The sequence below is a fragment of the Bos mutus genome, chromosome 8 (assembly GCF_027580195.1).
Source record: "Bos mutus isolate GX-2022 chromosome 8, NWIPB_WYAK_1.1, whole genome shotgun sequence".
NCBI lineage: Eukaryota > Metazoa > Chordata > Mammalia > Artiodactyla > Bovidae > Bos > Bos mutus.
The window spans coordinates 26,556,819-26,581,803 of record NC_091624.1 but is presented as its reverse complement, the minus strand read 5'-3'; positions in this window follow the sequence as shown (position 1 = coordinate 26,581,803).

Genomic DNA, 24,985 nt, shown 5'->3' with positions numbered 1-24,985 from the left:
CTGAGCGACTGATCTGATCTGATCTGATCTGATAACCACGTTAGTTTTATTGAAGAGGTGTTGATATTGATGTTGATATTTACTGTCTACTAAGCCCATCTCCCAGTCTTCCTTCGCATATTCAGTTTGTATTGTGCTATTAATTTCTTGGATTCAAGTACAGGACTGAACATTTACTCCTACTGCATTTTCCTTTGTAATGTACACTCTTCATCCTACAGCTTAAGGTATTCTTGGACCCCAATCCTATCATCCTTAATGCTCACTTTTTTCAAAGCTTTCAATCATTTCTTAAGCTGGATTTAACTTTAAAATTTAACCGTAATCCTTTCTTTCTTCTTCTCTTTAATTTTTTTGAAATGAGTTTTCATTTCCCCCTCCCCTTGTTCACATAATCATGAGAGTATGTATGGTGACATTTTAACTCCTCTTACATGCATACACATACACATATATACGTATTTTCTTTATCGGGGGTTTAGAAGTCAATGCTGAAGGAGAACCATGAATAACTAGCCCTGGTCAAGTTTCACAAAGAAATTCAGCTATTAGGTGAAGATTATGGAGCCCCACTGGAGAGCCAACAAGGCTCACAGACCTCCAAGATCCAGTCTTGTGGCAAATCTCTCAAGAGTAGGGAAGCACTGGGGACTCCATCATGTGAAAATGCAACTCAAAATCAAGGAAGGCTGTTCCAAGTCAATATATCATGAATATGACAAAAAAGATGTAGAGGAAAAAGTTTCTCCTGAATGGCAAAGATGCTAGATGTGAGATTTAGCAAAGCATTTATCATTTACATTGCTGAGAAATCTAATCAAGGAGGCAATATATGATATGACAAATTCTGCTTGAATTTGTTACTTGTAATGGGGGACAGCAGCTCTTGCCACAAAGGATCCCAGGAAAAGAATGTGGCTTACCCAAGACCCAGGATAAAATACCTCCTAGCTTCCAACATAACAGTGACGCAGCTTAATAAGCATTTCAACATTCATTTTAAAATAGACTTAAATTTAATGTTGATGTTGGGGCATTTCATGGATGTATTTTATCCCTGTATCATTATCATTATCTTCACCAAGTGCTTCCTGGAAGTCCCTACTGTACATGGGGTGAATATATTTTCCCCATCATTCAATCCACATATATAAACTATTTCTAGTAGTTAATATACAATCATATTTTATAACATGTAGTATATAATAAAGTGTGATATATAATGTAATATATCAAGGACTGCAAACACAACTTAAGGGCTAGCCACCTGTTTTTGTAAAGTTTTATTTGAACATAGCCACATTCATTTTTTTACATATCGCTTATGGCTGCATTTGCTACAATAGCAGAGATAAGTAATGACAATGTAACTTACATCTTGCAAGCCCCAAATATTTAGTTTTTATCCCCTTAAGATAAATATTGCCCAAGCCAGTAATATATAATATATATAACAAGATGTACTAATATAGACTATGTCACATATAGTATATATTAATATAATATTCAATACACGCCAATATATATGATCATAAGTCATATGTAATCATTATATTTGTCTAAAATTTGAGAATAAGGTATTTGGTGGTTTGCACAATTAAACCATTAAAGCCTTTTTCTAATTTTGAATGTTTGTCATGTTAGAAAATCTGAAAACTGTCCCTTGGGGCTGGTTAGAATGTATAGAAACTGTTCCACAAAAATAATGATTGATACAGCAATTAACAAACACAATTCTAGTTGAGGTTTTTTCCTGTTTTCCAAATAAATCGTTAACAGATGGAGTTACTTCTGAGGCTGGGCCTCATCAAAGACAATGGTTCAAATTGGGGTTGAGTGATTGATTTTCTGAGCCTTTCAGAGAACATACACATTGGCATGAAATCAGGAGATTTGAATTTTGTGGCCCAGACGGAAAAACAGCTTTGGGGTCTAGAGCATTCAAAAGCTAATTTTGAGGGAAATGGTATAAAAGTCCAAATGTGTTGAACAGATGTATGAGCGTTTTCACTGTGCGCATTTCTCAGACCCATTTAAGTGGTCTATGTTTTGCTCTTTGGACGTCTTTACTGCAAAGTATTGGGATAGAGTCAATATTAAGCAGATTTTATCCCACAAGATGGCATATGAAATTGAATTATTTACCTGTGTAGCACCCTCCTTGTGTGCATAGGTTTTATTTTCTACCCTCAGACTATAGTGGACAGGTGTCTTGGCTGTTTCTAAGTCTCACAAGGCTGTTTTGCTCTAACCTAAGTAGTTGAGGCAGAGCCTTGGTTAACATGAGTGAACAGAGTACATAAACTTGGCAGAATTGCACACCTCTTTCTGTTTGTTGACAAAGAGACATTGGATAGTTTTACTGGAGCCAAACAATTCTCATCTGACGCATATGAATATTCATTGAATGCCCAGGAATTAAATTATAAAGGCATCTGTTACCCCATAAGGGACTTATCTGCTACACTGAGCACTTCTTATTTATTATTTGGATTGTCCACAAAAAAACATTCATCTGAAAAAGATAATAAACTTCTTAGTGTACCTCTGCTAAACTGAAATGATTAAGTTCCACTAGCATGGAGATCAGAGAAGGCAATGGCACCCCACTCCAGTACTCTTGCCTGGAAAATCCATGGATGGAGGAGCCTGGTAGGCTGCAGTCCATGGGGTCACTAAGAGTTGGACACGACTGAGCGACTTCACTTTCACTTTTCACTTTCATGCATTGGAGAAGGAAATGGCAACCCACTCCAGTATTCTTGCCTGGAGAATCCCAGGGACAGAGGAGCCTAATGGGCTGCTGTCTATGGGGTCGCACAGAGTCGGACATGACTGAAGCGACTTCGCAGCAGCAGCAGCATGGGGATAGTGGAACTTAAAACCCTGTTAGCTTAGCTGGTAGAGAATCTGCCTGCAATGCAGGAGACCCTGGTTTGATTCCCGGGTTGGGAAGATTCGCTGGAGAAGGGATAGGCTACCCACTCTAGTATTCTTGGGCTTCTCTGGTGGCTCAGCTGGTAAAGAATCTAACTGCAATGTGGGAGACTGCTATTTGATCCCTAGGTTGGGAAGATTCCCTGGAGAAGGGAATGGCTACCCACTTCAGTATTCTGGCCTGGAGAATTCCATGGACTGTATAGCCCATGGGGTCACAAAGAGTTGGACACGAGTGGGCAACTTTCACTTCGCTTCACTCCACTTCACTTCAATTCACTTCGCTTCACTTTACTTCAGCATGCAGGTAGGCTTGGCTGGCAGTCTGCACACTCCCTCTGACCACCAACATCACAGAAATTGGTGATATTTCCCTTCAGTCCCTATTCACTCACTTACCTCCCTTCCTTACCTTCTCTCCCCCGCCTTATAAACCTGCTAATTTTAGGGCATGAATTCATACTGGGTTAGTGATGCAATGGTGGCATGAGAGATTTGCCTGTTAACAGAGGTGCAGGGTCAGAAAATTTTCATTGGGAAATATTTCTCTGGGCACCTTGCTTTTCTTGACAGAACATCCCCTGCAGGAGGAACCATTCCCACTCCACCTTGGTGTGCTTTAGACAGTGTTTTCCAAAATGCCTCTCTCAGGTTTTTTGCAGCTGGACCATAATATATATGATCAACATAAGGAGGGAATGTGTTAGCCTCTTGTGAGTCAATGCTATCTTAATTTTAGGTGTGAAAATCTAGTTACATGTTTCTAATAATCCTATTTCCAACCAGGGTTGACAGTGCTGTGGTTGAGAGCTGCTGCCATTGGATACCCTCTGGGAAATGGGCACCTGCATTCCTACCAGTCTATCTGAGGAAGTGGGGGTGGGGAAGATGGTGAAATGAAGTGATGCATGGAGCCTGACCAGTGGGTGCAGTGGGCACTGTCAATAGCGGAGAGTCAGGACAAAACAGACAGAGAAGGAGGATTCCCTAATTACCTAGAGGCTTTTCTTTCTATTACTAATTAATTTTCCTCCAAATCAGGCAACACCAGGCTCTCACTGAAAAAAGAGCTAAGTCCCTGCTGTGTTCTCTCACAGCACTGGCAGCTGGCACAGGTTGGGGCATCAGCCTCTCAGATTGGTTCTGGCACAGCTTGCCTACCTTTTGAGGCTTATAAAGTCACTGACGTTTCGAAATTCTCTTGAGCTTTGTTGTGCTGCTGTTAACCCATCATCCCTCAAGGGCAGTGTGTCATCTGCTAATTATTCCCAAATGCTCATTATACTCATTCTGCTGTGATGTAAGGAGGGAGGGAGGCCGCTCCACCTGGAGGTGGCCCAGGATGGCAGCTCGTGGAGTCAGGAGTGATCCAACCTGTTGGCCCTGTGGTCTCACTTTGTTTTCATATCCAGTGGGCGCTGTTTGTTTACTGATTTGGTGGATTGGAAACTCCTCTTCTTTCCACAGGTGCTGACGGCTGCAGCAGTGCCCATGTGTGTATCTTTTGTGTGGAGAACATAGCCCTAGTCTCCCAAGGCTGGAACACGAGTCAGCTTTTCCCAAGATGAGAGGCACGCTGAAGTCGGCAGACAGACTTTGTTAGAATGGTTCCTAAAAGCTGGGGCTTATTCCACATTCAGTTCATCTACACAGTCCTGGTTCAAGCCTGACACCCTAGAGTAATAACTAACAGTGCTCCCTTCTACTCTCAAAGGCTTCCCATTGGAATTTCACAACTTATGTTTACCTGCTGATAGACAATCTTCAGAGTGGGTTTGAGCAAGTGAATATGTGAATGTTAAGACATGAAGACAACCAAAAACTGTGCACTCATCTATAAGTGTGCAGTAGTTCCTGACACTCCGACATTACTTTCCCTCCTGGGATAGGGAAACTTTTGATCTCAAAAGTTTTGCATTCAAAGGAGTAGGTGAAGGAACTAGATTAGTGAAATACTCACAGCTGTCTACACGGTCTAGTAATTCATTTACTCCTCAAAGAAATATGATTATTATTGAACCCAGTTTTATATTGAGAAAAGAAATTAGAGGTTGTCCCCAAGGTACAAAATAAAGTGGGAAGACAAGAATTTAAACCTGCGTGTGGATATCTGCTTTGATGCACAGACTTGTCCATGATACCAGATTCACTAGGAAGACAGGTAACCAAACAAGCCAATAGCAGCTAAACCTCAGAGGGTTATCACAGGAAAGAGGTAAGACCAGTCCTTCCAGGGTGGAGGCTTGTGGAAAGAGACAGAGATGGAGGAGAGAAGGGGGCCCTGGGACCAAAAATTCAGAGAGGAGAATGAGTTGGGAGAGATACGTCAGAAGCTGTCCACTTAGGATGTTCTCAAGCCCATACTACTGGACTGTGGAAGTTAACATAACTAAAACAGTGTCTGACTGGGAACCTTAAGAGAAGGGTAATTGAAACAGGAGTGAAGTGACCCTGTATACAAAAGTGGAACAGGACCCTGATTCCAGGAACAAATGGTTTGTAGTTGAGGACAGTACCGGCTCCCTAAAGAGCATGAATGTGGGAGAGAAAAGTACTCCTACCCAGAACTGAGTCTCTGTCAGGCAGGAAGAAGGAAAAGTTGATATTGGAAAGGGGGATGGATACTGATGTCAGGGAGAGAAAATTGATGATGGGAAGAGGAATTCGATATTGGAAAAAGAGAAACTGATGTCTGAAAGAGGAAAATTGATGGGGTTAAATTGATAATGGGGAATTGGAAATTGAGATGGAAATGGGCAATTGATATTGCAAAGAGGAAATCAAAAATAAAAAGTAAACTGATGATGGAAAGGGGGTAAATAGAGGTCTTTAGTGCTATAAATTTTCCCGTATATACTGAAAATTCACAGATTAACAATTTGAGCTTCACTTCAAGAAACGATAAAAAGAATAAAATAAACCCAAAGCAAGCAGAAAGAAGTAAGTAATAAAGATGAGAAGAAATCAATGAAATTGTAAACTGAAAGATAATGAATAAAATCCACTCAAAAGCTAGTTTTATGAAACAATAACATTTAGAGGCCTTAATGCTATAAATTTTCCCATACATACTACTTTAGTTGCATTCCAAAGATTTTTCATGTTGCAATTTTATTTTCATTCAGCTCAATGTATTCCAGTTTCCTTTGAGACCTTCTCTTTGAGCCATGAATTATATAAAAACTGCATAATTTAATTTCCAAAGTTCAGAAATTTTCTTATTATCTTTCTGCTATTTATTTCCAGTTTAATTCTGTTATGGTCAAAGTACATAAATGTGTTAAATTTTATTTTATAGACCAAAATATAGTCTATTTAAATAAATGTTCCATATATGCTTGAAAATAATGTATGTTCTGCTAATGTTAGGTGAAGTGTTTTAAAATGTTACTTAGAGTCCATAGGTTGATGGTGTTATTCAGTTCTTGTATGTTCTTGCTGATTTTCTGTCTAGGTATCGCATCTCTTTTTGAAAGACAGGTGATGAAGACCACAGTCATAATTGTGTATTTGTCTATTTATATTTTCAGGTTTGTCAGTTTTTACTTTATGGGTTCTGAAGCTCTATTGTTTGGTGCATACATATTTAGGCTTGTTCTATTTTGTTGGTAAATCAATCATTATGTAATGCCCCTCTATATCCTCAGTAGTTTCCTTTGCTCCAAAAACTACTTGGTCTGACATTAATACAGACACTCCTGGTTTCTTTTTATTAGTGTTTTCTTCCTTTTACCTTTAATATATTATACAATTATATTTGAAATGTTTTTGCTACAGATAGCATATAGTTAACTCAAGTTAAAAAACCTAATCTGATAATCTCTACCGTCTAATTGGGATGTTTACAATTTACATTTAATGTAATTACTGCTATGCTAGGATTTAGGGTGTCTATCTTATTATTTGTTTACTTTTCTGTCTATTCTTCATTGCACTGTTCATCATTTTCTGACTTTCTGTGGATTGCCTGAACATTATTTTAGCCACTCAGTCAGTTCAGTCGCTCAGTCATGTCTGACTCTTTGCGACCCCATGGACTGCAGCATGCCAGGCCTCCCTGTCCATCACCAACTCCCAGAATTATTTTAGTATTTCATTATAATTGAGCAATAGTTTTTGTCAATTAATATTTATTTATTGTGTGTAGGTATACACTCCAGAGATTAAAAATCTACCTTGATATAATATAGTTTTCTAGTATCAATATTTAACCACTTTCAATGGACTCTAGAAACTTCTATTTCCTTCTGATAATATGATTATCTTAAATATTGCCTTTCACATATCGGCTACTTAGGAGTATGCCCAGGACTTTATACCCAAGTTAAAAGATTGCTTTCCTTAACTTCTCCTCACCCACTAACTCTACCACAACTTCACTTTTGTTCATAACAAGACAGAGTTATTTGACTGCAGTCCACTTAACGGTCTCCATGGCCACTGTGCCTGGTGGAAGAGGCTGAGGGTGACCACCTCTGCTTGTGTTCCTTTAGTATAGTGAGGAGATTGTCACCATGGCTCCTCTCCACTGTCTCTATGGCCAATGTACCAGCTGTGTATGGGAGATGTACCATCTCTTTGCTGGTGTTCACTTGGAGTCAGGTAGGGACAGTCACTAGGGCCCCCTTCCACAGTTTCTACCATACCTACTGGTGAAGGGGATGGGTGCTATTACTGCCTGTGTTAGTGCAGGGGTGGGGATGATTGACAACACTCCGCCCCAGAGTCTCCACAGGTTCAGAGCAGGTGGGGAAGGTTCGGATTTCCTTCACGGTATTTGTCTTGAGTACAGGAAATACAGTCTAAGCGATTGTTTTCTGCAGGGATGTCCTATTCTTAGGACATGTCTCCTATGGCTAGAGACAGTAGGTTTTCCTTGGGGCTTATTTATTTTTGATTAAAAAAATTTTTGGTCTGTGTCCATTCATGATTTTGGGTTGTAGAATCAACCTATGTCTGTATAGAACTTGGATCAGTATATAAAGTCAAAAACTCCCTAGGAACTCATCATCAGGTTGTCCTTGGAGGAGGCTTGAGGTCCCTACTCAATGTCCTCTACTTTCAGTCTCCCTACAGTTGTTTTTTGTATTTTACCCAGAGATTTTGGTTTAAATTAGCAGGAGGAATAGGGTGGAATGTGCTTACTCTGTCTTGTCTGGAACCAGAAACTCCTCCCTTTTACTTTTGTTGATAAAATCTTAACAATTTTGTTGATCATCTTAAACCTTAGGATAACTAGTTTCCATTAATGTTTTCCTCTCTTGAACCCTTAAAGTTCTTTACCTTGTGTCATGTAATTCAACACATAATTATATCCCAACCTGTAGTTCTTGCTGATTCATTTGTGTTTCATGGTCTTATCTCCATGTGGGAGTATATGAGATGTTTTCTCTAGTTTCAGAGTGCTAGTCACAGTTTGGGACTCCAGGTTGGGACTTTATATTTCTTAGATGAATTAATAATAACTCTCAACAAAGGTTCATCTAGTCAAGGCTATGATTTTTCCAGTAGTCATGTATGGATGTGAGTGTTGGACTATAAAAAAAGCTGAGTGCAGAAGAATTGATGCTTTTGAACTGTGGTGTCGGAGAAGACTCTTGAGAGTCCCTTGGACTGCAAGGAGATCCAACCAGTCCATCCTAAAGGAAATCAGTCCTGGGTGTTCATTGGAAGGACTGATGTTGAAGCTGAAACTCCAATATTTTGGCCACCTGATGCAAAGAGCTGACTCATTTGAAAAGACCCTGATGTTGGGAAAGATTGAAGGCAGGAGGAGAAGGGGATGATGGGATGAGATGGTTAGATGGCATCACTGACTCAATGGACGTGAGTTTGGGTAAACTCTGGGAGTTGGTGATAGACAGGGAGGCTTGGTGTGCTGAGGTTCATGGGGTCGCAAAGAGTCTGACACGAATGAGCGACTAAACTGAACTGAACTAACACCAATATGCTTCTTTGGAAGCCAGACAGACCTGCGTTTTAATCCTCTCTCTACCTAGTATTAGTTGTACCATCTTGAACAGTTTACTCGATCTCTTTGAGCTCTGGTTTCCTCATTTGAAAAATAGTTTTACTCATATGCTTATCCCAGAAGATAAACATATCGTGAGAACTGAGTCAAAATATGCAAAAAGTGTCAACTCTCATGAAACAGAGAGTTGCTCAGGCTTTTTTTTTCTTTTTCTCTTTCCCTCACATTGATTTGTGACAACCTATTCTTCACTTCATAAAAGGAAAGTCAGTTCAGTTCAGTCACTCAGTTGTGTCCGACTCTTTGTGACTCATGGACTGTAGCATGCCAGGTTTCTCTGTCGATCACCAAATCCTGGAGCTTGCTCAAACTCATGTCTGTGAGTCGGTGATGCCATCCAACCATCTCATCCTCTATCATCCCCTTCTCCTCCTGTCTTCAATCTTTCCCAGCATCAGGGTCTTTTCCAGTGAGTCAATACTTCACATCAGGTGGCCAAAGTATTGGAGCTTCAGCTTCAGCGTTAGCCCTTTCAATGAATATTCAGGGCTGATTTCCTTTAGCATTGACTGGTTTGATCTTCTTGTAGTCCAAGAGACTCAAGAGTCTTCAACATCACAGTTCAGAAGCATTAATTCTTTGGTGCTCAGCTTTCTTTATAGTCCAACTCTCACAGCCATACATGACTACTGGAAAAATCATAGCTTTGACTAGATGGACCTTTGTTGGCAAAATAATGTCTCTGCTTTTTAATAAACTGTGTAGGTTGGTCATAGCTTTTCTTCCAAGGAGCAAGTGTCTTAATTCCACAGCTGCAGTCACCATCTGCAATGATTTTGGAGCCCCCCAAAATAAAGTCTCTCACTGTTTCCATTGTTTCCCAATCTATCGGCCATGATCTTAGTTTTCTGAATGTTGAGCTTTAAGCCAACTTTTTCACTCTCCTCTTTCACTTTCATTAAGAGGCTCTTTAGTTTTTCCTTGCTTTCTGCCGTAAGGGTGGTGTCATCCGCATATCAGAGCTTATTGATATTTCTCTCAGCAATCTTGATTCCAGCTTGTGCTTCATTCAGCCTGGCATTTCACATGATGTATTCTGCATAAAAGTTAAATAAGCAGCATGACTATACAACCGTGACATACTCCTTTCCAATTTGGAACCAGTCTGTTTTTCCATGTCCAATTCTAACGTTGCATCTTGAACCTGCATACAGATTTCTCAGGCGGCAGGTCAGGTGGTCTGGTATTCTCTTCTCTTTAAGAATTTTCCAGTCTGTTGTGATCCACACAATCAAAGGCTTTGGCATGGTCAATAAAGCAGAAGTAGATTTTTTTTTTTTTTTTTTGAACTCTCTTGCTTTTTCGATGATCCAAAGCACGTTGGCAATTTGATCTCTGCTTCCTCTGCCTTTCCCAAATCCAGCTTGAACATCTGGAAGTTCACGGTTCATGTACTGTTGAAGCCTGACTTGGAGGATTTTGAGCTTTACTTTTCTAGCGTATGAGATGAGTGCCATTGTGTGATAGTTTGAACACTCTTTGACATTGTCTTTCTTTGGGATTGGAATGAATACTGACCTTTTCCAGTTCTGTGGCCACTGCTGAGTTTTCCAAATTTGCTGGCATATTGAATGTGGCACTTTCACAGCATCATCTTTTAGCATTTGAAATAGCTCACCTCCACTAGCTTTGTTCGTAGTGATGCTTCCTAAGGCCCACTTGACTTCACATTCCAGGATGTCTGGCTCTAGGTGAGTGATCACACCATTGTGGTTATCTGGGTAATGAAAATCTTTTTTGCACCGTTCTTCTTTGTATTCTTGCCACTTCTTAATATCTTCTTCTTCTCTTAGGTCCATACCATTTCTGTCCTTTATTGAGCCCATCTTTGCATGAAATGTTCTCTTGGTAGCTCTCATATTCTTGAAGAGATTTCTAGTATTTCCCATTCTATTGTTTTCCTCTATTTCTTTGCACTGATCACTGAGGAAGGCTTTCTTATCTCTCCTTGCTATTCTTTGGAATTCTGCATTCAAAGGGGTATATCTTTCTCCTTTGTCTTTGCCTTTTCTCCTTTTCTCCTTTGCCTTTTGCTTCTCTTCTTTTCTCAGCTATTTGCAAGGCCTCCTCAGACAACCATTTTGCCTTTTTATATTTTTTTTTCTTGGGGATGGTCTTGATCCCTGCCTCCTGTACAATGTCATGAACCTCTGTCCATAGTTCTTCAGGCATTCTGTCTATCAGATATAATCCCTTGAATCTATTTGTCACTTCCACTGTATAGTCAGTCATAAGGGATTTGATTTAGGTCATACCTGGATGGTCTAGTGGTTTTCCCTACTTTATTCAATTTAAGTCTGAATTTGGTAATAAGGAGTTCATGATCTGAGCCACAGTCAGTTCCTGGTCTTGATTTTGCTGACTGTATAGAGTTTCTCCATCTTTGGATGCAAAGAATATAATCAATCTGATTTCAGAATTGACCACTGGTGGTGTCCATGTGTAGAGTCTTCTCTTGTGTTTTTGGAAGAGAGTGTTTGTTGTGACCAGTGCCTTCCCTTGGCAAAACTCTTAGCCTTTTCCCTGCTTCATTTGGTATTCCAAGGCCAAACTTACCTGTTACTCCAAGTATCTCTTGACGTCCTACTTTTGTATTCCAGTTCCCTATGATGAAAAGGACATCTCTTTTGGGTGTTTGTTCTAAAAGGTCTTGTGGGTCTTCATAGAACTGTTCAACTTCAGCTTCTTCAGCATTACTGGTTGGGGCATAGGCTTGGATTACTGTGGTATTGAATGGTTTGCCTTTGAAATGAGCATAAATTGTCCTGTTGTTTTTGAGGCTGCACCCAAGAACTGCATTTCAGACTCTTTTATTGACTATGAGGGCTACCCCATTTCTTCTAAGGGATTCTTGCCCACAGTAGTAGATAAAATGGTCATCTGAGTAAAATTCACCCATTTTAGTTCACTGATTCCTAAAATGTCGATGTTCACTCTTGCTGTCTCCTGTTTGACCACTTCCAATTTGCTTTGATTCATGGACCTAACATTCCAGGTTCCTATGCAATATTGTTCTTACAGCATTGGACTTCACTTGCATCATCAGTTATATCCACAACTGCACATTGTTTTTGCTTTGGCTCCATCTCTTCATTCTTTCTGGTGTTATTTCTCCACTCTTCTCCAGTAGCATATTGGGCACCTGCTGACCTGCGGAGTTCATCTTTCAGTGTCCTATATTTTTGACTTTTCATATTGTTCATGGGGTTCTCAAGGCAAGAATATTGAAGTGGTTTGCCATTTGCTTCTCCAGTAGACCACATTTTGTCAGAACTCTCCACCATGACCTGTCCATCTTGGGTGGCCTTACAGGGCATGGCTCATAGTTTCATTGAGTTAGACAAGGCTGTGGTCCATGTGATCAGTTTAATTAGTTTTCTGTGACTGTCGTTTTTATTCTGTCTGCCCTCTGAGAGATAAGGATAAGAGGCTTATGGAAGCTTCCTGATGGGAGAGACTGACTGAGGGGGAAACTGGGTCTTGCTCTGATGGGAAGGGCTATGCTCAGAAAATGTTTAATCCGATTTTCTGTTGATGGGCAGGGCTGTGTTTCCTCCCTGTTGTTTGACCTGAGGCCAAACTATGGTGGAGGTAATGAAGATAATGGTGACCTCCTTCAAAAGGTCCTGTGAAGGCACTGCTGCACTCAGTGCCCCCAGCCCTGCAGCAGGCCACCATCGACCCATGCCTCCTCCAGAGACTCCTGGACACTCACAGGCAAGTCTGGGTCAGTTTTCTGTGGGGTCACTGCTCCTTTCTCCTGGGTTCTGGTGCACACAAAGTTTGTTTGTTCCCTCTAAGAGTGAGTTTCCCCAGTCCTGTGTAAGTTCTGGCAGCTCTATGGTGGGGTAATGGTAATCTCCTCCAAGAGGGCTTATGCCACACCCAGGTCTGCTGCATCCAGAGGCCCTGCCCCTGCTGCAGGCTACTGCTGACCTGTACATCTGCAGGAGACACTCAAAGGTAGATCTGGCTCAGTCTCTGTGGTGTCTCTTGGTGTGCACAAGCTTTTGTTTGAGCCCTCCAAGCATCTCTGGTGGGTATGGGGTTTGATTCTAAACATGATTTTGACCCTCCTATGGTCTCTCGGGGGCTTCTCCTTTGTCCTCAGACATGGTATATCTTTGTTTGGTGGGATTCAACATTCTCCTGTGGATGGCTGTTCAGCAGTGAGTTGTAATTTTGGAGTTCTTGCAGGAGATGAGTGCCTGTCCTTCTACTCCACCATTAAAGGAAAATAATAGGAGTTAAAAGACAAAGAGGGAAACTCCGAAGACATTGTTTTTCTATTTTTGTTGGGCTGACTTCAGTTCAAAAAATTTACTCTCTTTAGCTTGTGTCCCAGTAAAAGCTCTTTTTCCTTGGCTTAGCAGTGAACCTCCCTGGCTGTTGAAGTGCCAACACTTGAGCCTTTAGAAGATTGTTCCGTGTGGCAGCTGGAATAAGCAAACCAGCACAGTGTTCCTACCCTCTTTTCAAACATTCTGGTCTTTTCCACAAGAATCCTGCAAAAGTGAGCCCAGTGGACTTAAAAAAAAAAAAAACAACAACAAAAACCCACTGGATTCTATAGTGAGGCAGAGAGCAGAGAAAAGCTAAAACAGTGAACTGTGAAAGCTACTGTTGGGTCCTAGAGTCTGGGAGGCCCTGTATGTTTCTCTTGGGAAAGCATTCCCCTGGGATGTAATGCCCTTGGGAAGTATGTCTGCAGGGCAGTCGAACCAGCCTGTCTCCCCAGAGGGCATGATGTCTCCACACTAACAGAAATGTGTGGTAAAAGGGAAGGGGGCAGGTCTAGGAGGGACACTTACTTCAGTTTTCTAATGAAATGTTTGGGGCAGAGGGGCATGATTCAGGGAAGGAACACTTGTGAAGGGAGGAAAATTGATAAAGCCAGTCGATGAGTTTTGTTGAGAACACCAAGAGAGGCCTCCATGACAGATGAAGTTAATCCAGAAAGATTTTGAGGAGACTATGAGGATGTGCGGGTGGGTAGAATGGGGACTCTCTTTCAAAGAGCATGGTCTCACATTGTTGAAAAGAAAATCAAAGGGTGTATTACAGAATGCTGGGGCAGGCAGAGTGGGGTTGAAATTACTCACAGGCATTACATGATAGGTGGACTGGCTTGGCAGGGAAGAGAGTACTCCCCGTTAATACAGCAGGATGAAGCTGGCTGCATGTCAACTGTATACTTATATTGTATTGGCCAAAAAGTTCATTTGAGTTTCTGTAACAGCTTATGGAAAAACCCAAATGTACTTTTTGGACAACCCAATATTTAGGTCTAGCCTTGAAACTTTTGAGAGGCAATAATGAATTTGGTATCCCCTGAACTGGGAGTTCCATGTAGTTTTGAGATAGTGAGCTGGCCCTTAAATTTGATGTTTAGATTTCCAAAATGGTATGTTGCCAATTTTTTTCATTTAATTTTTTTTTTCCCCTAGAGGGAAAAACAGTGCCTTTCCTGGGAATCCCCACCACACACATACACATCTCCTGGTGCACACACACACACACACACACACAAGCACCCATGACAGAAAATTTAAAGCAATGATTCCCATAGCTGTTATAACTGTCATGTTTTATAATCAGCTCATATGTATGCTACGGTTGATGAAGAGCAAATGCTCTGCTTTGTAACACCCCTATGCAAGTGTGCAATGTGTGTGGCTTATTGATGACCACTGGGGGATTTCCTGATTTGTTATTTCTAGGCATCTATGATTCTAGCAGTAATACTGAGGTGATGCAATTTTCTCTGTTTAATTTCCCTGGTGTGCTTGTAATTATTGATTTACCAAATGAAAGAATTCTCATTTCAGGAGGCAGTCATTACTTCAGCTAATACTGTCTTGGCTCAAGACCCAATAAACTAGCCTCTATACCTTCAAAGGCCTGTGTTCCTTTCTCTTGGGCACTACCTCCAAGAAAGAGGAGTATTTGTATATGAGCTTATGGTCCCAAGATTGCACACACAGCACACAATCTATCTGTTTGTTTGTTTCTACCGTATTTTAATTAACCTCCAATTTCTATGTTAAGCTTTATGATACTTACAGCTCTCCACCATGATGTTTAAAATAAGATAGTATGATCCCAGGCTGAAGATGAACACCGTTGCCACTACACTACACTATAATCAGCCTTTTCTCACACCAGCAGTGCTCAGAGTGAGATCCACGGCCCAACAACTTCAATCATCTGGAAAGTGTTTACATGCTAATTCTTGAGTCCACATCCCCCCCGCACCCCCCCACCCTCCCACCCCCAGCCAGTGGAACTGAAGCTCTCTTGCTGTCGTGTGTTCCTTCAAAAGCTCATTCAGCTCTCAGAGCCTCATTCCCTCCTCCTGGACAGGATTCTGAAGCTTGCTTATCTGAGAAGTGCTGTTAACACCTCCTTCTTAACTGACAGCACTTCTTCCCGGAAAGAGTCTCTGGGCTCCTTTTCTCAGCAGGGCATCTTCTCAGTCAGCTATTTGGAGCACACCCCTCCACCCATGCCCCTCTGGCCCCTCCCCACATGGCCCATATATGGGAGTCCCCAAGACAGTGATCAGCATATTCGACAAGCATGACACAGCTTGCCCTGCCCCTGGAAAGCTTGAGCAGGTCCCATGGCTTTTACACACTCTTACCTCCACTTGGACATCAGGACATCTGTTGCAAGACAAGAATCGAGTCCCAGACCTGGATGTGCTCGGCCTTTCACCAAGTCCAGCTGGTGCACTAAGGGGAGGTGGGGCAAGATGGGCACTGTTTCCCCTTCTTTCGCACTCAGCCCATGGCCCTGTCAGCTGCCCACACTGCCCCATGCAGGCTGGTGGTTCAGGGGAAGGCGTGAGGAAATTCATGTGACCTGGTGGGTTCTTAGTCTGGTGGGAGCAGCCACTAACTGCTTTTACTTGTGAGTTCTGTCTCTCTTGTGAGGCCCTGTGGAAATCAGGCTGTCAGAAGCCCCTGCCTGGCAGCTCTGACTTTGTCTCCTTAAGATGAACAGTCACTTGGTGGCCTCAGCCCACTCAGCCCTGGTTCTCCTGCCCTTCACTTCATACAGTGTGATCTGGGTCCATGGCTCCTTCCAGTAGATTCTTGTAGGCAGGACTGACAATGGTCCTGGCTAATACTCTAACTTTGGATTCCCCTCCAGTCCTTGGCAATCATGCCCCCTGGGATCCCACCACCCCTTTTCTGACTGAGTATAGGGCATTTCTCAGATATGGCAGCACTTGCTTTTCTTCTGACCCCACAGCTGATACACAATCTCCTCATTGTCTTGATTTCCTTGAGCAAGAATCACACTCCACTTCAGTATGTGTCCCAAGATCTCATGATTTTACCCTAAAAGAGGCAGGGCTCATCCTCCCGCAGGACTCAAACCTTCCAGGGCTCTCTCAAGTCTTTCCCATAAAATCCTCTTCTCCAATGTTCTTCCCTCCTTGAAGGGGAGGGAATCACAAATTGTGAAACTGACTCTGAACTACCTCTTTTGAAAATCTAGATTTGTGTTGGATCCTGACTTGTAATTTTGAGTCTCTTATGTCTTGGTGCTTTCATTTTCCTCTATAGCAGCTTGAAACCTGCAGCGTGTCTTCCCATGATGATCTGCAACTTTACTTACTGGGGCAGGTTGTATTTTCCAAATTTGGCCCCAACAACCCTCCTCTTCCACAGGCTCTTCTTCAGGGTGATCCTGACAGTCCTATGGGGCTGGGGAGAGTGTCTACACTTTCTTCCTTGTAAACAGGCAGTCCAGTGAATCTGTGTTACTTCTGAGGTTAGGTATGAGAGTGATACAGTTTCTACCTGGTTCTCTTGGAGGTCTGAGCAGCTGGGTATGCAGATGCTGTGAAGATGACAGGGCCATATGAAGAAGCCATATATAGTTATTCTGGCTGACAGCCCCAGGGAAGGTGCTGGCCAACTGCAGCATCTGCTGCTAGACCTGCCTGTGATCTTTGTCTCCAGATGATTCCTGAGCACAGCCACAGAGTAACTCCCCACTTTCTGGTCCTCCCATTTAAGACATAGAAGAACTATACAAAAAAAAGATCTTAATGGCCCAGATAATCATGATGGTGTGATCACTCACCTAGAGTCAGACATCTTGGAGTGTGAAGTCAAGTGGGCCTTAGGAAGCATCACTATGAACAAAACCAGGGGAGGTGGTGGAATTCCAGCTGAGCTATTTCAAATCCTAAAGGATAATGCTGTGAAGGTGCTGCATTCAATTGACCAGTAAATTTGGAAAACTCAACAGTGGTCACAGGACTGGAAAAGGTCAGTTTTCATTCCAGTTCCAAAGAACAGCAATGCCAAAGTATGTTCAAACTACCACACAGTTGCATGCATTTCACATGCTAGCAAAGTAATCTTCAGAATCGTTCAAGCTAGGTAAGCTTCAATAGTACATGAACCAAGAACTTCCAGATGTTCAAGCTGGATTTAGAAAAGGCAGAGGAACCTAAGATCAAATTGGCAGCATCCACTGAATCATAGAAGAAGCAAGAGAATCCCAGAAAAACATCTACTTCTGTTTCATTGACTATGCTAAAGCCTTTGACTGTGTGGATCACAACAAACTGTGGAAAATTCTTAAAGAGAAGGGAATACCATACTACCTTACCTGCCTCCTGCAAAACTTGTATGCAGGTCAAGAAGCTACAGTTAGAACTAGACATGGAACAACGGACTGGTTCCAAATTGGAAAGGAGTACATCAAGGCTGTATATTGTCACCATACTTATTTAACTTATGTGCAGAGTATATCATGAGAAATGCTAAACTGGATGAAGCACAAACTGGAATCAAGATTTCCAGGAGAAATATCAATAACCTCAGATATGCAGATGACACCACCCTTATGGTAGAAAGTGAAGAGGAACTAAAGATGAAGATGAAAGAGGAGAGTGAAAAGCTGGCTTATAACTCAACATTCAGAAAACTAAGATCATGGCATCTGGTCCCATCACTTCATGCAAATAGATGGCGAAACAGTGGAAACAGTGACAGACTTTATTTGGGGGGCTCCAAAATCATTGCAGATGGTGCCTGCAGCCATGAAATTAAAAGACACTTGCTCTGTGGAAGAAAAGCTATGACAAACTTTGACAGCGTATTAAAAAGCAGAGACATTACTTTGCCAACAAAGGTCCATCTAGTCATAGCTAAGTAGTCATGTATGGATGTGAGAGCTGGACTACAAAGAAAGCTAAGTGCTGAAGAATTGATGCTTTTGAACTGTGGTATTGGAGAAGACTCTTGAGAATCCCTTGGACTGCAAGGAGATCAAGCCAATCAACTGTGAATATTCATTAGAAGGACTGATACTGAAGCTGAATACTTTGGCCACCTCAGGCAAAGAGCCGACTCATTGGGAAAGACCCCGATCTGGGAAAGATTGAGGTGGGGGGTGGGGGGCGGCCGATGTCAGAGGATAATATGGTGGGATGGCATCACCGACTCAATGGACATGAGTTTGACTAAGCTCCAGGAGATGGTAAAGGACAGGGAAGCCTTGTGTGCTGCAGTCCATGAGGTTGCAAAGTGTAGTTGGACATGACTGAGTGACTGAACAACAACATCATGGTGGGTGAAGCTGCATGGTTAACTGTGCCCTTTCTGAATTGCCCATAGAATCAGTGAGTATGAGATAACGTTTTTCTAAGCCACTAAGTTTCAGGGTAATTTTTTACACAGGCATAGAGAATCCACATCCTTACCCTCTGTGTCAATGTCCTCTGGAACTCGGATTCCTCAGAGGTCTGGAGCCAGGCCCCAGGTCCTCCTTAAAGTTTGTCTTAATTCTTTTTATGCCCCAAGTCTTGGACTAGATGCTGCCACTTTGTGGTACCATGGAGTTCTCTTTTTTGCCATTTCAGTTGTCTAGTTAATAACTTTTTTAATTTAACAATTCTTTGTATGGAGTTCTCTCTATTCCTCTATGGTTCTCTCTATTCTCTATGGCTCTGTCTCCTGACTGCTGCTGCTGCTGCTAAGTTGCTTCAGTTGTGTCCGACTCTGTGCGACTCCACAGACAGCAGCCCACCAGGCTCCTCCATCCCTGGGATTTTCCAGGCAAGAATACTGGAGTGGGTTGCCATTTCCTTCTCCAATGCATGCATGCATGCTAAGTCACTTCAGTCGTGTCTGACTGTGCAACCTTACGGACAGCAGCCCACCAGGCTCCTCTGTCCCTGGGATTCTCTAGGCAAGAATGCTGGAGTGGGTTGCCATTTCCTTCTCCCCGTCTCCTTACTGCTCCTGCTGCTGCTAAGTCGCTTCAGTCGTGTCCGACTCTGTGCGACCTCATAGACGGCAGCCCACTAGGCTCCCCGTCTCTGGGATTCTCCAGGCAAGAACACTGGAGTGGGTTGCCATTTCCTTCTCCAAAGCACGAAAGTAAAAAGCAAAAGTGAAGTCGCTCAGTCGTGTCCAACTCTTTGCAGTCTACCAGGCTCCTCTGTCCATGGGATTTTCCAGGCAAAAGTACTGGAGTTGGGTGCCATCACCTTTGACTAATACAAAGTAGATGACACTTGTACTGGGTAAAGGAGATCAACATTTTTTATTTCAAACAATCCCAAACATTTAGAGAAGTTGCAAATGCAATATAAAGAAATTATTTTTATTTTCCTGAGCCATTTGAGGGTACTTGGTTAATCTGATAACTGATCACACCCAAATACTTTCACATGTATTTCCTATAAACAAGGACATTCTCCTACATAACCACAAAAGAGCCATCAAAATCAGAAAATTAACACTGACATATTACAAGCTCCTAATCAAGGGACCAACTTAAGTTTCACCAACTGTTCAAATAATGTTCTTTATAGCAAAAGGATCCAGTCCAGGCCATGTGCCATATTTTGTTGTCATGCTTTTAGTCTGCAATATTCTTCCTTCCTTGATTTTCATGACCTTGAAACTTCTGAAATTATTTTGCAAAATGTCCCTCAGTTTGGATTTTTCTGACATTTTTTCATAATCTGTTTCAGGTTTTGCATTTTTGGCAATAATACCGCAGAAGTGATGCTGTGTTCTCACCATATACTAGCTGGCAACACGTGATTTTGATTTGCCCCATTACTTATAGTGTTCTCTTGGGTCTCTTGATTAAGCTGGTGTCTGCTACACTTCATCATATAAAGAACTGTTGTCCCCTTTGTAATTAATAGAGCCTCTGGGGGTAGTACTTTGGAATTATGGAAATATCCTTTTCCTTAATATCCAATTTTTTCACCTACTTATTTTTATAGATTCATCTGTAGGTTAAGGGTTTCATTCTTTACTCACTGAGTTATAATCTATTATTGTCATTATTTATTTTGCTGAGGGTCAATGAGACCCCCTGTAAGTTGGCTTCCATGATCTTTCATTAAACTTCCATCATGTTTTGATCATTTCATTCTTTTTTGACTGAAGAAGATATTCTAGGTTCACCTTGTTCTTTCCCTGTCCTAACACTGGGATTATCCATTTCTCCAAGGAACCCAGGCCTCTATCAGTAAAGAAAGGTGTTTAGATGCCAAGATCCATGTTCTAGATGGGCTCATTGCTTCTGTGGTATTGCTGCTCCCAGGTGCTTTCAATTGTGAGAGCTAAGAAATGTATGTATTCTGTATTTACATGTCTGTATATATATCTATATCTTTATATCTATATCTATATATATATCTGTCTATCTGTCTGTCTATCTATCTATCTATCTTCCTACCTATCTGCTTACCTACCTACTTATGTACTGAAAAGCTTGGATCTATCCCTGTATCTCCAATTCAAAACCAGAGGATTCATTCTAATTTTCTCCCTTTCCAGTGCTCACTTCAGCAGCACATATACTAATTTTCTCCCTTTTCATATTTAACTCCCTTTTCTGACTGTGGGAAACTTGGTTGACATTATTCTTAATACATTTATTTGATCAGTTCCACCATAAGTAACCTCCATGGGGTCACAAAAAGTCAGACATGACTGAACGACTAACAAACACACATACCATAAATAACCACTCTCCCATCATCACTTTTACTTCCTACTCCATGTGAACAGTCCCTCACCCCATAAAGGTCACCAAGAGTATTAGTCTCCTGGGGTTGCCATAATAAAATACCACAGACTAGGGGGCTTGAGCAACATAAACTTAATTCCTAACAGTTTTGGGGACTAGTTGAGATGTCTGCAGAGTTGCTTTCTTCTGAGGCCTGTCTCCTTGACTTGTAGGTGGCAGCTTTCTCTCTGTGTCTCCATGTGGTATGCTCTCTATGCATGCTATGCTGTGCTAAGTCACTTCAGTCATGCCTGACTCTGTGTGACCCCATAGACTGTAGCCTACCAGTCTCCCCCGTCCCTGGGATTCTCCAGGCAAGAATACTGGAGTGGGTTGCCATTTCCTTCTCCAATGCATGAAAGTGAAAAGTGAAAGTGAAGTCGCCTAGTCATGTCTTAGCGACCCCATGGACTGCAGCCTACCAGGCTCCTCCGTCCATGGGATTTTCCAGGCAAGAGTACTAGAGTGGGGTGCCATTGCCTTCTCCATCTCTATGCATATCTGTGTCCAAATGTCCTCTTTTTATGAAGAGACCAGTCTTTGTAAAACTGGAGTAGGGCCCATTTTGTGGCCCTACGTCACTTAATTACCCCTTTAAAAACTCTATCTCCAAATACAGTCGGATTCCAAGAAATTATGTTTTAGGAACTGAATGTATGAGTTTGTGGAAACACTTTTCAGCCCATAACACCCACTGTCCTTCAAAGATACTCTCCTCCCTGCCTGTGCTCCAATTCTTCGCCAGACTTGCCCTCTAGTACCAGGCCACATAGGTAACTTCCTCACTCTCCTTGGGCTCTGACATCCACTCTGGTCTTGTCCTCTTTCACTGCATACATTTCATTGTGTGTGTGCTCAGTCATGTCTGACTCTTTGCAATCCTGTGGGATCTAGCCCTCCAGGCTACTCTGTCCATTGAATTTTCCAGGAAAAAATATTGGAGTGAGTTGCCATTTCCTTCTCCAGGGCATCTTCCCAACCCAGGGATCAAACCTGCATCTCTTACCTCTCTTACATTGGCAGGGGGGTTCTTTACCAGCTGAGCCATGGGGGAAGCTGTCCCAACATGTACTCTCAGACAAAATAATAAATGTCTGGTAATATCTGGAGCTAAATCTCAGTCTAGAAGATAAGGATTTTATTTATATGACTACTGTTGAAGTGAAGTGTTGACTCAAGTAAGATATTCCATCTTGATTAATGCCATAATTTCATCAGTTCAGTTCAGTTGCTCAGTCATGTCCAACTCTTTGCGACCCCATAGACTGCAGCATGCCAGGCTTCTCTGTCCATCACCAACTCCCAGAGCTTACTCAAATTCATGTCCATCAAGTTGGTGATGCCATCTAACCATCTCATCCTCTGTCACCTCCTTCTACTCCTGCCTTTAATCTTTCCCGTCATCAGGGTCTTTTCCAATAAGTCAGTTATTTGCATCAGGTGGCCAAAGTATTGGAGTTTCAGCTTCAACATCAGTCCTTCCAATGAATATTTAGGACTGATTTCTTTTAGGATGGACTGATTGGATCTCCTTGCAGTCCAAGGGACTCTCAAGAGTCTTCTCCAACACCACAATTCAAAAGCATCAATTCATTAGTGCTCAGCTTTATAGTCCAACTCTCACATCCATACATGACCACTGGAAAAACCATAGCTTTGACTAGATGGACCTTTGTTGACAAAGAAATGTCTTTGCTTTTAAATAAGCTGTCTAGGTTGGTCATAGCTTTTCTTCCAAGGAGCAAGCGTCTTTTAATTTCATGGCTCCAGTCACTATCTGCAGTGATTTTTGGAGCCCAAGAAAATAAAGTCTGTCACTGTTTCCATTGTTTCCCCTTCTATTTGCCCCGAAGTGATGGGACCAGATGCCATGATCTTAGTTTTCTGAATGTTGAGTTTTAAGCCAACTTTTCACTCTCTTCTTTCACTTTCATCAAGAGGCTCTTTAGTTCTTCTTCACTTTCTGCCATATGGGTGATGTCATCTGCATATCTGAGGTTATTGATATTGCTCCCAGCAATCTTGATTCCAGCTTGTGCTTCATCCAACCTGGCATTTCTCATGATGTACTCTGCATAGAAGTTAAATAAGCAGGGTGACAATATACAGCCTTGATGTACTCCTTTCCCAATTTGGAACCAGTCTGTTGTTCCATGTCCAGTTCTAACTGTTGCTTCTTGACCTGCATACAGATTTCTCAGGAGTCAGGTAGGGTGGCCTGGTATTTCCCAGTACTGTGTTCAAGTTTCATGTCGACCATTTCGTCTTGTCTTCTGCTGCTTGCCATTTCACACTGCTTGGTCTCTTGTTTCTGAGTGGCTATATTAACACTCTTCCAACCCCCACTTCCTCCCCCCCCACCCCAGAGCTCTAACACTTGCTTTGGACCACTGTCTTCCTCTTCCCACCTCCCTACCCAGTACAGACGGTTCCTTGCTAACTCCATCTATTACCTTTAGAACTAGATTGTTCAGGAAGGGATGTGAAGGAAAGGAAAGAAAATAAATGAAAGAAAGAGGAATAATGGGTCTTTGGGTCATGGATTGGGTAGTCCAGAAGGGGACAGTGAGACAAGTTTGCAGTGAAGGATGTTTATTTGGAATCATTAACTGTAGGAGGAAAGGGAAAGCAGGATTGGGCAGAGAGTGTTTTTGAACTGGGATGCAGATCCTTTAATCAATCCACTGGGGATCTCTAAAGCAGATTCTGCTCATTCATATCCCACATTTGTTTTCATTTTCTAGCCCTATTTGGTGAAAAGATCTGTACTCACGAGAAGGGTGTGACCATAGAGAACACAGTTGAGGCAGACTCCCCACAGATGAGCACCAGATCCTTCCTTGAGGGAGATTTGAATGGTATATCTCTAGATCTACAAAATTTTGTTTTTTACAAATAATTTTTATTTATTTTCTGCAGTTTCTTGCTGGAGATCATAAAATACAAATATGTGCTTCCAGAAGGTAATAATCAACACAAAGAATTCCATTTCTAGAAATGGAATGGTAAAGGAAAGATATACCCATTTGAATGCAGAGTTCCAAAGAATAGCAAGAAGAGATAAGAAAGCCTTCCTCAGTGATCAATGCAAAGAAATAGAGGAAAACAACAGAATGGGAAAGACTAGAGATCTCTTCAAGAAAATTAGAGATATCAAGGGAGCATTTCATGCAAAGATGGGCTCAATAAAGGACAGAAATGGTATGGACCTAACAGAAGCAGGAGATATTAAGAAGAGGAGGCAAGAATACACAGAACTGCACAAAAAAGATCTTCATGACCCAGATAATCACGATGGTGTGATCACTGACCTAGAGCCAGACATCATGGAATGTGAAGTCAAGTTGGGAAACATCACTGAACAAAGCTAGTGGAGGTGATGGAATTCCAGTTGAGCTATTCCAAGTCCTGAAAGATGATGCTGTGAAAGTGCTGCAATCAGTATGTCAGCAAATTTGGAAAACTCAGCAGTGGCCACAGGACTGGAAAGGTTCAGCTTTCATTCCAATCCCAAAGAAAGGCAATGCCAAAGAATGCTCAAACTACTGCACAATTGCACTCATCTCACACCCTAGTAAAGTAATGCTCAAAATTCTCCAAGCCAGGCTTCAGCAATACGTGAACTGTGAACTTCCAGATGTTCAAGCTGGTTTTAGAAAAGGCAGAGGAACCAGAGATCAAATTGCCAACATCTGCTGGATCATCAAAAAAGCAAGAGAATTCCAGAAAAACCTCTGTTTCTGCTTTATTGCCTATGCCAAAGCCTTCAACTGTGTGGATCCCAATAAACTGTGGAAAATTCTGAAGGAGATGGGAATACGAGACCATTTGACCTGCCTCTTGAGAAACCTGTATGCAGGTCAGGAAGCACCAGTTAGAACAGGACATGGAACAACAGACTGGTTCCAAATAGGAAAAGGAGTTCGTTAAGGCTGTATATTGTCACCCTGCTTATTTAAC